This window comes from Castanea sativa, chromosome 2 (genome assembly GCF_040712315.1).
Source record: "Castanea sativa cultivar Marrone di Chiusa Pesio chromosome 2, ASM4071231v1".
Taxonomy (NCBI): domain Eukaryota; kingdom Viridiplantae; phylum Streptophyta; class Magnoliopsida; order Fagales; family Fagaceae; genus Castanea; species Castanea sativa.
In genome coordinates this window covers 6842476-6847508 of record NC_134014.1, presented here as the reverse complement: position 1 = coordinate 6847508, position 5033 = coordinate 6842476, and the positions used below count along the sequence as shown (strand labels likewise).

Genomic DNA, 5033 nt, shown 5'->3' with positions numbered 1-5033 from the left:
TGAGTAATATAACTTTAAGCAATTTTACATTATCCAATAACTTGTTATTGAATTTATATTTTAAAAATTCTACATTTGGATTATATGCTCTATATGTTTTTAACATGCATACAAATATTCATGCTAATTAGTTGTTATTTACCATTCGATCTATAAACTTATCTTTAATTTATTATTTTAAACTACAAAAAATTGATTGATTGATGACATGACTATTTATATATAATCATCTTAAAATTTTGCAAGCATGGAGAATGCACAAAAATAATGTGATTTATTGATGGATTTGTTAAAATTCCCATTCGAGAATTACTTGCTTTTAATAACTCCATAACATGATGACATGACTATTGATATTTAATCATATTGAAATTTTGCAAGCATGGAGAATGTACGAAGATAATGTAATCCAACGATGGATTTGTTAAAATTCACATTCAATTAAAAAATATTAAGTCGTGTAACATTAGTTAAAGTTACACCCGGTGTAACTCTAAGAAATGTTACATCACCCCATAACTTGTTATATATTGAATTCATATTTTAAAATTTTCACTGTTGAATTATATGTTCTATATACATACCAATATTCATGACAATTAGTTGTTATTTACTATTCAATTCATAAACTCATCTTTAATTAATTATCTTAAATTACAAAGACTTGATTGATTGATGACATGACTATTGATATTTAATCATCTTAAAATTTTCAAGTATTGAAATGCACGAAGATAATATAATTCAACAATGAATTTGTTAAAATTCACATTCAATTAAAAAATATTGAGTGATATAATTTTAAGCAATTTTACACCATCCAATAACATGTTATTGAATTTATATTTTTAAAATTCTACATTTGGATTATATGCTATATATGTTCATAACATTCATACAGATATTCATGCAATTAGTTGTTATTTACCATTCAATCTATAGACTTATCTTTAATTTATTACTTTAAACTACAAAAAATTGATTGATTGATGACATAATTATTCATATTTAATTATCTTAAAATTTTGCAAGTATGGAAATGCACAAAAATAATGTAATTCAATAATGTAATTCATTTATACTTGTGGAGTGTAGGGGACAAGGGCGGCCGGAGTTCAAGTCTCTACGAGGGAGTTTCACACATATATACATTTAAATTAGGCTAGAGTAGAAATTCTATCTTGTATAAGAAAAAAAAAAGAAAAAAAGATGGATTTGTTAAAATTGACATTCAAGAATTACTTGCTTTTAATAACTCCATAACATGCTTCCACAATTATTCTCCAACTCAAATCCTCCTTCCCCTAACTGTTGAATTATAAATTAATAATAACAATAATAATATATTTTCCTCTTCCCCTCAGATCAGTCTAAAATAAATTGAAACCATTTTCAACGTTCCAAAAACGTGGAAGGTAGAAAGATAAAATGAGGAGAGAAAGAATTGAAAACAAGGGGGAAGTATGAGCGCAGGCAGGGTGTCAATAGTAGCCATTACTATGCACAATATCGATCCATCTCATATTTCAACCCTTTTGATAGTAGTTGCGTTTTGTTTTACACGGCATTGCGCTTTCAATATAAGGATAATAGATGCTATATAGAAAGTGTGCAGGGAGATCTAATATATTAGTCAACCACAAATGATGGAAAGAAAATTTGACTAAATTCAATAGCTTCATCGCCTCATCCCCAGCTAAAACGTCATATTATTATTATCTATGGCACATATAGGTTGGTTTATATATGTGTAGAGTTTGGGCTAGAGGTTGTCACAAAGCCAGCTCTTAAAGCAAATCTCGAAATTTTTTGTAATAGGGTCTCGGTTGACTAAGAGTTAGCAAGAGTTTATGTTTGAAATCTCGCACGACGACCAAGCTTGAGTTTGCACAACCGAGACCTCAAATTTCGCACAACCAAGACTAAACTTTGCACAACCGAGATTGACTTTCTTGTACAGTAACAGAAGCTTTAACCCAGCTTCATTACCACTTATTACATTACTAAATCAAAATCAAACAATTACAAATAATTTTTTTAGCCAACATTTAAGAATCCTGACAAACTCCCCATTGGTAATTTCTTGACAAAACACTCTAATTCAGACTCAAGTGCTATAGTGAAAGTTCAGAAACGCAGACCAAACTAACTTACACCTAGACTACAGAAATTAAGTCGATGCACTCAACAAACGTACCTGTGTTTTCTGAAAACATTAAACGAACACATTAAATACATGAGAGACAGACCGTGTAAAAAAAATATATTGATCAAGTATATTAATAGAACGTTACAAACCATACTTGACGATACACCAACAGCCATCAAATATCTACAATGACAAATCAAACATGAGATTGATCATACAAATATGTTAAGCATGTAAGACTTACTACGTACCAATTGACTGAATAATAACATGTCCTATAAACATGGTTACACACACTCAACTAGAGTCAAGCCATGGAACAAGTAACACAATGCATAGTAGTAGTGATAAACAAGTTAAGCTCAATGCATAAAACATTTGTGCTTCCCACTCGATAAAAGAATACAAAACTATCAAAACTATCAGACCAAACTAACTTACACCTAGACTAAAGAGATTAAGTCAGTTTAGCTTTGTCATTGTTGCTTTTTAAGAAATTGGGGAAAAAAAGGTTTTCAGTAGTTTTTGTTGATGCTTGGAATAGGATGTTAATGCCAAAAGCAACAAATTTTTCTGATCTTGAAAAATATTGCCCACCACATTGCATTTTTGTGAGTAACACCTCCATGATAGACCTGTGCCTAATTGGAAAGCACAAAATCCCAAGATCTGACTTATTGTTGTTTCCATCTGCAACTTGTTTGATTAACCATTTCAGTATGCTTCTCATATTTTCTGGCTCATAATGTCACGCATCTTTTGGAAATTTTTTGTAATAAGCAGATGTCTTATTGTCTTAAATTCCCTAGTGATTGCTTACTTGCTAGATGTGTAGGGAAAAAGATAAGGAAAACTCCAGTCGTGGTTGGAAATTGGACAGGCTTTGCTGTTAATATCATTCTCTTGAAAAGTACAAACTTTCCTATCATTGAGATTTTGACAGAGTGTCGAAGAAAACTTTCTTGGCAAAGTTAAAAAAACTAAAACAAAGGCTAGACATACCTCTAGCGCCAACTCTTTATATATAGTTTGAAGTTGAAATGCATGGGTAACTAGGTTTTCCTGGTGGAAATTACTTAGGTAATCAATCTAGACCATCAAACCACCATAGACAATGACCTTTCTTGTTCAATTTAAATATGCATAATGTAGATTTTTTTTTGGCTAAGTCCGTATTGTACGTACTTTCACCTTATAGCATCATATTCAAAGTCAAATTCAAATTAATCGCATGAGCAACTCTTGTCGAAAATAGCGATGTATGCTTAAACAACATATAATTGGACTAACATATATAATATTGTAGCTGAACCTTATTGCTTATGGATGCATTAGTCTATCACTTTCAGGAAACCCCATGGTTCAAGGTCTCTCCGCGTTTGTTGACACTGTATCTCCAACAAGCATGTTGAACATGAGATAAGTCTAAATAAAACACGAAACCACTTTGATGAACAACTATTTAGTCATTAATTTGTAGATATGAGATCGAGAAAGCAACGTTTATTGAACTTAACACATGGCACTTGGCGTCTTGGACATGCATTAATATTTCATCCATTTATTCTATATAATCAAAAATTAATTCGTACAATTAAGTATGCAAATGTTGATTATTTGACCAGGAAAATATAGAAATAGAGCATTACGTAAATTCAATAGACTATCCTCATCAATTTGCACCTATAAGAATTAAGAATATGAGGGTCAGGTAATTAATGTGTACTAAAATTTTCAAACAATCCTTTGAAATTGGAATAAACGTACAAAAATGGGCGAGAGGCATCTATTTTTTACTATATCTTTATGTTAGTATAAGGAAGAAATTACATAGGTTTCCCCACACGCTTTATGAAAGTAAATGCTTAGACAAAACTTTGGACTGATTCAGCCAAAAAATTAAATAAAAGGAAAAATTACACTTTGTCCACCTATGGTTTACCTGAAAAACACTTTGTTTATTTGTGATTTAAAAATTGGCACTTTACTCATCTGAGGTTAGCTCCGTTTGTCTTCTGTTACCCGCCTCTGTTAAAAACAGGGGTAAATTTGTATTTTTGTTATCATTTTTATGTCTATTTTCTCTCAAAACATAAAAAACTAAAAAATTAAAGGAAAGGAAGATCTAAAAACTAAGTTTTGTAAAAATTAAAGCCTAGTTTTTACATCTAAAAGTTAAGTTTTGTATCAACTTTTAAATCTTCTCTTTTACCACATTAAAAATTGAAAATAGAACCTGAAAAACAATATTCAGAGGCCTGATAAGACAACAAACCTAGAAACAAAGAAATTGAATAAGTGAGTGAAAAAAAGGCCTCCGAGATCTTGGTGGATAAAATTATTCAAATAGGAATTCCCATCAAGGGTAGCAAATATTAATCCTTACATAACCGGCCTCTATAACCCTATAAATCATCTAATTTTCAAATAAAATAAACAAACAAATTTAATGAAAACCCAGTTTTTTTATTAATAAAAAGAAGAATAAAACACCGAATGGAGAAAATAATAACATTAAGATGTTGTCAGAAGTAGCTGGTTAGGATATCACATATTTCGGCAAAGAAATTATCATTGGGAATCCGACTGATTCTTTTCATCATCCAACATCTCTAATTCAAAGAAAATATATATATCAATCACAAATTCAATTAAATAGCTTAGTGGGTAACGTTTAAAAATAAGAGAAATTTATTTTTTATTTTTTAAATGTGTCAGCCTTGTCACCGAGAAAAATATCAGGAGAAAGCCAGAGCTAAAGGCAATTACAAGTATGGAATAGATACAAGTAACATAAAACTTCAATATAGCCTAATAATAGATTCCATGACCCCAATGCTAAAGTTTTCAAATCACAGAATTGCAATATTAGGCTGATTAATAT

The 5033-nt window shown here is 30.3% G+C and overlaps 2 non-coding genes across 2 annotated transcripts; both read right to left on the bottom strand.

Moving 5' to 3' along the window:
* Positions 1-4461: 4461 nt before the first annotated feature.
* Positions 4462-4545, bottom strand: LOC142626597 (small nucleolar RNA SNORD24). The gene has a single exon (XR_012842583.1). It is a non-coding gene; the product is annotated as a small nucleolar RNA SNORD24 (small nucleolar RNA).
* Positions 4546-4669: 124 nt separating this feature from the next.
* Positions 4670-4758, bottom strand: LOC142626529 (small nucleolar RNA R12). Its single transcript, XR_012842525.1, has one exon. It is a non-coding gene; the product is annotated as a small nucleolar RNA R12 (small nucleolar RNA).
* Between the last annotated feature and the right edge of the window lie 275 nt (positions 4759-5033).